The following is a 7,684-nucleotide window of genomic DNA, read 5'->3' as shown; positions in this document are numbered from 1 at the left end:
ACAGAGAGGCCGAGAGGCTGAGAAGGACCAGTTCAGTTTGAGGAAGATTCTTTTGATTTGGACACATTTTTGGAAGAAGCCAGACAGCATGGTGGCCCTCAAAGACCCTCAGCAGCTGCCCCAGAGAACATGAGCATGAAGGCAAGAAGAGGAGGAAGGAGCAGACACACGTCTCTTCAAAGCAAATGAACTGTGATCATCCATAACCCTAATGATGCAAGTGCTGTGGCACGACACTTTGTGAATGGTCAGGATACAAACCAAATCTGGATTCTACTTTTTATTATTGGAGAAGGCAAGGGTGGGGAGGGGGCGGGGATAGAAAATTTTACTTTGAATTATTTAGTTTTTTTAAAGAGTGGGTTGTATTTGTGCTTCTCCCACCTTTCAGCATGTGTAGAACATGCTGGCCCACATACACAATCAAGACCACTTCCTTTTGTGTGACACTAGCAATTCGGGTTAACATTTTGTGTAAGAACACCTGCTTATGAGTCAAGTCACCCCAACGGCAGTGAGGAGGAGGATGTTCACATATTGGAACTGTCCTGCCCAATAAATGTGGCCCCTGTTGCGCTGTGTTTTAATTTGGAGTGGGGAAAAGCCACATTAATTTAATGTGGCTTTGTTTCAAATGAAAACCTTTAGACAAAATTCTCGGTTATATTTCCTTTATGTAATAGGCTGGGAGAGTCTCAAAAATCTTCCTCTTCACCAGATGTTTGCAAAACTTTAGGCCTTTGAGCTTGAACCTGGAGCTGGAAAAAAATAAGCACTGTAAGGAAGGAAAGGCAATGTCTGCAAAAACATTCGATCTGAAAATCGCCTTTTTATGAGGGAGTCGGTGAAAAGAACTCAGGCAGTTTTTATTTGCACCTTGTTCTTTTATTTGTTTTCTCCTCAAACTCCCTTTACCATCTTTGTTGTTCTTATGACTCCCTCACCCTCCATTAAAAATTGTAAATTGGGCAAGTCACAGTGGCTCAGTCCTATAACCCCAGCACTGTGGGAGGCTGAGGCAAGAGGACAGCTTGAGGCTAGGAGTTCAAAACTAACCTGCAGCATAGAAAGGCCCAGTCTCAACGAAAACAAATAAATTAAAAAATAAAATATAAATCAATCTGGCCCAAGATCACATAATAAGTGGGAAAGGCAAGATTTCAGCCCCAGCTTACCTGACTTGAGAAGTGTGCTGCTATGTGCACTGTGTTCTATATATCTTGCTAACAATTACAGGTCTTCTTGTACTTCTTCTCCTTTAAAACTGGGAACTCTTCCACCCCACCATTCTAACGAGCATGAAGGCAGCTTCAGTTACAAATCTCTCAAAGTCCCCATCGTTCCACATTTATGATCTATTTAATTGATACATAATCAGATAGTAGCTGCATGTATATCATAGATGTATCTGGTATACAAACAGATTGACTTGACTCCATCTAGAATATGATTTTCCTGTTGTAGTGCATTCTGAAGTTCTTCTGAAGAAAACTGAACCCAACCCAACCTCTGTGAAAGCCAGTCTCCTTGTCCTAGAAATTCAAAATATGGGAAAAGATTAATCATGAACTTGAGAAAGTTTCCATGAGCTCCAAATCAAACTGCCAAATTTTTCATCGGCCACAATCGGGTTGATTATTTATTGTTTGAGACAGGGTCTCGCTCTGTGGCCCAGGCTGGACTGCAGTGGTGTGAACATGACCACTGCAGCCTCAACTTCCTGGGTTCAAGGGATCCTCCCACCTCAGCCCCTTCAGTAGCTGGGATCATAGGTGCACACCACCATGCCTGGCTGATGTTTTGTATTTTTTGCAGAGATGGTGTCTTGCCATGTTGCCCAGGCTGGTTTCAAACTGCTGGGCTCGAGCAATCCTCCCACCTGGGCCTCCCAAAGTGCTGGAATTACAGGTATAAGCCACTGTTCCCAGCCTCAAATCAGATTCCAGACATTTAGAAATGTCAGCAACCTTGCTTCATACCCTTCCTCGTTACCCAAGGCTAAATCCCTATGTTCATGAACTTACTCTGTTTTCCTCACTGCCATAGAAAAGATATGGGTAATGAGTTTCTGTGTCATTCTAGATGCAAACCATATTAACAGTAATAGCCAAGGGAGATTTTGATCAGAACTCTTGTTTCTAACCTCATTTCTAGAAACTAGAAAATTAGGCCTCAAAACCTAGGCGCACCTGTGATCGTTTCTGAGCCCAGTCACCCTCAACACCAGCACTACCATCATCACGTGTTCCTAATGATAAACAAGAAACGACAACATTTAGCCCTTACTTAACCTCGTTACAGACTTCTGGTTAATTTAAACAATTTTTTACTTTCCCTTTGTGCAAACGGAAGACTTCTTTGCTTTTCTGAGATGGAGTCTCACTCTGTCGCCAGGCTGGAGTGCAGTGGCGCGATCTTGGCTCACTGCAACCTCCAACTCCCTGATTCAAGCTATTCTCCTGCCTCAGCCTCCCGAGTAGCTGGGATTACAGGCATGCACCACCATGCCCAGTTAATTTTTGTATTTTTAGTAGAGACGGGGGTTTCACAATGTTGGCCCGGCTGGTCTCGAACTCTTGGCCTCAAGTGATCTACCTGCCTTGGCCTTCCAGAGTGCTAGGATTACAGGTGTGAGCCACCACTCCCAGCCTACATTACCACAGCCCTTACAGTGCTGCAAAGAAAAAAACAGTTTCAGTGAGGTATGTGTAAACTCTGTGTACTCACATCACACCCTAGAAAGCCCACAAAAAAATACAGCCCAGGATAAATGTATAGACTGACTTCTAAACCCTCACAAGAAAGCTAAGGAAATGTAATTAATGTAAAAATAATGTTTCATTAGTTATCAATCTAGAAAAGGTACTCAATGAAGATAAAACTGAAAATATTCTCTGCTGATTATTAGACATCTATTAGAGATCATTAGCATACTATAGTAGGCAGAATTGTAAAGTGGGTCCCGTGATCTCCACACATTCCCCATGTTACACCTTATACACTCCCCTCGTTTTGAGTGTAGGCAAGACCTGACTTGTTTCTTGTTGTTGTTGAGATGGAATCTCACTTTGTCACCCAGGCTGGAGTGCAGTGGCGCGATCTCAGTTCACTGCAGCCTCCACCTCCCAGGTTCAAGTGATTATCCTGCCTCAGCCTCCCTAGTAGCTGGGATTACAGTTGGTGGGATTAGCCACCACGCCTGGCTAATTTTATTTGTACATGTTTAGTAGAGATGGGGTTTCACCATGTTGACCAGGCTAGTCTCAAATGGTTGACCTCAAGTGATCTGTCTGCCTCGGCCTCCCAAAGTGCTGGGATGGGAGACCTGACTTGTTTCTAACCAAAAGAATATAGCAAAAGCGATGGGATGTCACTCCTGTGTTATGTTCTATATAAGATACCATCTTAGCAGACTGGAGAAGCCCTTGCTGGCTTTAAAGAAGCAAGCTGCCATGTTGTAAGACAGTCCACAGATAAGCCAGGCAACAAGGAGCTTCAGGCAGTCCCTAGGTGAGAGCAGCTCCCAACTCAGAGCCAAAGGTCATCAAGGAAACAGACCTCAGTCCTACAGTTAAAGATGAATTCTGCCAAACACACTGAAGGAGCTTGGAAGTCAGTCTTTTTCCCCAGTTGGCCCTTTGATTATCCAGCTGACACCTGGATTATAGTGCTATGAAACCCTAAGGAGAGGACCCAGCTAAACTGTGCCCAGCTGTGAGATATGTGTTATTTTCAGCCATTATGCTTGTGGTATTTTGTTATACAACAATAAAAAAGCTAACACAAATACCTATAAAACTTTTTTATTTTTTAATAAGTATCACTGCAAATGTTATCAATAGACTTTAGACCACACACAGTAGCTCACGCCTGTAATCCCAGCACGTTGGGAGGCCAAAGCTGGAAGATTGCTTGAAGCCAGCAGTTCAAGACCAGCCTTGGCAACATGGCAAGACCCCCCCATCTCTATAAAAATAGGCCAGGCACAGTGGCTCACAGTTGTAATGTCAGCAGTTTGGGAGGCCAAGGTGGGTGGATCACTTGAGTCCAGGAGTCTGAGACCAGCCTGGGCAACACGGTGAGACCCTGTCTCTATAAAAATAGGCCAGGCATGGGCCAGGTGCAGTGGCTAGTGCTTGTAATCCCAGCACTTTGGGAGGCCGAGGTGGGCGGATCACGAGGTCAGGAGATCGAGACCATCCTGGCTAACATGGTGAAACCCCGTCTCTATTTAAAAATATAAAAAATTAGCCAGGCGCGGTGGCGGGCACCTGTAGTCCCAGCTACTGGGGAGGCTGAGGCAGGAGAATGGCGTGAACCCAGGAGGCCAAGCTTGCAGTGAGCCGAGATAGCGCCACTGCAGTCTGGCCTGGGCAAAAGAGTGAGACTCCGTCTCTAAAAAAAAAAAAAAGATTGCAATATATGATAATCATTTTTAAAGTATTTGATTAAACCTGATAGGTTTTCCAGAAATGAAAAAAAAATCAATTTTAAAACCAAAGCTGATTTTTAGAAAATTTCAAAATGTAAATCAGCCCTATCCAGAATATAATTTATTTAAAACTTTATCTTAAGGAGTCATTTTATAATAGTATAACTATTTAAAAAGTAACTGTTATTTTAATGTTTTGAAATAAAACATTTTAAAATATGAATACTGTAGCTTAAAAGAAAGAAACTGGAGAAGGAAAAGTAGAGAAAGAAATGCCAATTCCAGTCCAAAGTTTTATTTGTCAAGTTTTCTTAGAATAACTTTTACCTATTTACGAATTCTTGTAAATAGAATTTATAATGGAAATACTGAAAGACTTTTGCCTAAAGTGTCATTATCAAATACTGCTGTGATGTTACTGTAATGTAATAAGTTATTGTTGCAAAGTGCTGTTTTTGACTTAAAATTTTATTTTGTGTGTCTTGAAAACCATAGTATTAAAGGTATCGAGATTGTGCAAATGCTGGGCACACTTGGCATGGGATAATGTTTTTATTTTTACAAAATTGTAATATAACTATGCAAGTGTTTATTAAAAGAACACAAACTGAAAAGGTTATGGGATTAAAAAAAGTAATGGGATTAAAAAAGTTATGAGATGTTCTGCACGGTGGCTCACGCCTGTAATCCCAGCACTTTGGGAGGCCGAGGCGGGCAGATCACGAGGTCAGGAGATCAACACCATCCTGGCTAACACGGTGAAACCCGTCTCTGCTAAAAATATAAAAAATTAGCCAGGCATGGTGGCACACCCCTGTAGTCCCAGCTACTTGGGAGGCTCAGGCAGGAGAACTGCTGGAACCCAGAAGGTGGAGGTTGCAGTGAGCCGAGATCGCACCACTGCACTCCAGCCTCGGCAACAGAGTCAGACTCCGTCTCAAAAAAAAAAAGTTATGAGATTAAAAAGTTATGGGATTTTTAAAAAGTTACATTATGGGATAAAAAATGTTATGAAAAAAGGCTGAGGAAAAAAATTGTGGGAAAAAAGTTGTGGAAAAAGTTATGAAAAAAAAATTATTCCAAAAAAAGTTTTATGAAAAGCTATGGGATTAAAAAAAAAAGTCATGTGATAAAAATTAAATAAAAGCAGGCCACTGTCAGCAAAACCTGGAGAAGTGTCCAATGGGGGAAACAGGTGCAGATGAGATGAAGATTACTGTCATCCAAAAGCAGGGAACTAGGCCCGGCGTGGTGGCTCGCTCCTGTAAGCCCAGAATTTTGGGAGGCCGAGGTGAGCGGATCACCTGAGGTCAGGAGTTCGAAACCAGCCTGGCCAACATGGCAAAACCCTGTCTCTACTAAAAATACAAAAAATTAGCTGGGCATGGTGGTGCGTGCCTGTAGTCCCAGCTACTCAGGAGGCTGAGGCAGCAGAATTGCTTGAACCCGGGAGGTGGAGGTTGTAGTGAGCCCGGATGCACCATTGCACTCCAGCCTGGGTGACAGAGCAAGACTCCATCTCAAAAAAAAAAAAAAAGTTATGGAAAAAACTTAGGAAGAAAAAGTTATCGGATAAAAAATGTCACGGGATAAAAATAAAAATAAGGCTGGGCGTGGTGGCTCACGCCTGTAAGCCCAGCACTTTGGGAGGCTGAGGCAGGTGGATCACCTGAGGTCAGGATTCGAGACCAGCCTGGCCAACATGGAGAAACCTCATCTCTACCAAAACTACAAAAATTAGCTGGGAGTGCTGGCGCATGCCTGTAACTCCAGCTGCTCCAGAGACTGAGACAGGAGAATCGCATGAGCCTGGGAGGCGGAGGTTGCAGTTAGCCAAGATAGCACCACTGCCCTTCAGCCTGGGCAACAGAGTGAGATTCCGGCGGGGGAAAGAAGGAGTGTAATGTAATGCTTCACTCATCTTCTTTAAGCAGCAGTGGGAGTAAATCCCACCACTTTAGGGCAACCTCCATCTCCCACTGCAGCCAAGATTCAATCTAAGGGGGTTAGTGGGAAGAAAGGCTCAGCATAAAATACCATATGAGCTCTCAAAGTCCAGTGTGAGCATAGCGTGTTTTTTGTTTTTTGCTTAGCCTTGTATTATACAGCTTTTCAAACATAGAAACGTAGGGAGAAGTTCAGCAAAGTGGCATGTGCCTGTATTCCAGCTATCTGGGGGGCTGAGGTGGGAGGATCACTTGAGCCCAGGAGCTCAAAGCTGCTGTGAGCTATGACTATGCCTCTGCACTCCAACCTGGGCAACAGAGCAACACTCCATCTCTAAATAAAGACGTAGAATACTAAAATGCAATAAACCCCCATGTACCCATCAGCTTTAACAATTAACAAATGGCCAATCATTTTTTAATTTTTTTATAGACATGGGGGTCTTGCTATGTTGCCTAGGCTGGTCTTGAACTCCTGGGCTCAAGCAATCCACCTGCCTCGGTCTGGGTTCACAGGCGTGAGCCACCGTGCCTGGCCCAATCTTTTTCCTGAGTGTTCCTACATCTCCCCCTGGGTTATTTTAAAGCAAATCCCAAACATATTTTAGTATTTTTTTTTATTTTTTAAGAGACATATCGGGCCAGGCATGGCGGCTCATGCCTACAATCCCAGCACTTTGGGAGACTGAGGCGGGAAGATCACCTGAGGTCAGGAGTTCGAGACCAGCCTGACCAACATGGAGAAACTCTGTCTCTACTAAAAATACAAAATTAGCTGGGTGCGTGGCACATGCCTGTAATCCCAGCTACTCAGGAGGCTGCAGCAGGAGAATCGCTTGAACCTGGGAGGTGGAGGTTGCAGTGAGCTGAGATCGTGCCATGGCACTCCAGCCTGAGCAACAAGAGCGAAACTCCCTCTCAAAAAAAAAGAGACAGAACATATCACTGCACTCCAGCCTGGGTGATAGATAAAGCCAGACCTTGTCTCAAAAAAAAAAAAAAAGAAAAGAAAAGAAAAAACAAACGGTGTCTCACTCTGTTGCCCAGGCTGGGGTGCTGTAGCATGATCGTAGCGCACTGCAGCCTCAAACTCCTGGGCTCAAGTGATCCTCCTGCCTCAGCCTCCCAAGTATCGAGACTAAAGGTGCCCACCACCATGCATGGCTATTTTTTATGTGTTGTAGTTGACCAATCTTATCTCAAACTCCTGGCCTCAAGCAACCCCCCGACCCTGACCTGGACCTCCCAAAGTGGTGGGAATTACAGACATGAACCATTACTCCTGGCCAAATTATTTCACCTGTAA

The sequence above is a fragment of the Pan troglodytes genome, chromosome 16, assembly GCF_028858775.2.
Source record: "Pan troglodytes isolate AG18354 chromosome 16, NHGRI_mPanTro3-v2.0_pri, whole genome shotgun sequence".
NCBI lineage: Eukaryota > Metazoa > Chordata > Mammalia > Primates > Hominidae > Pan > Pan troglodytes.
Note: the sequence above shows the minus strand (reverse complement) of the source record.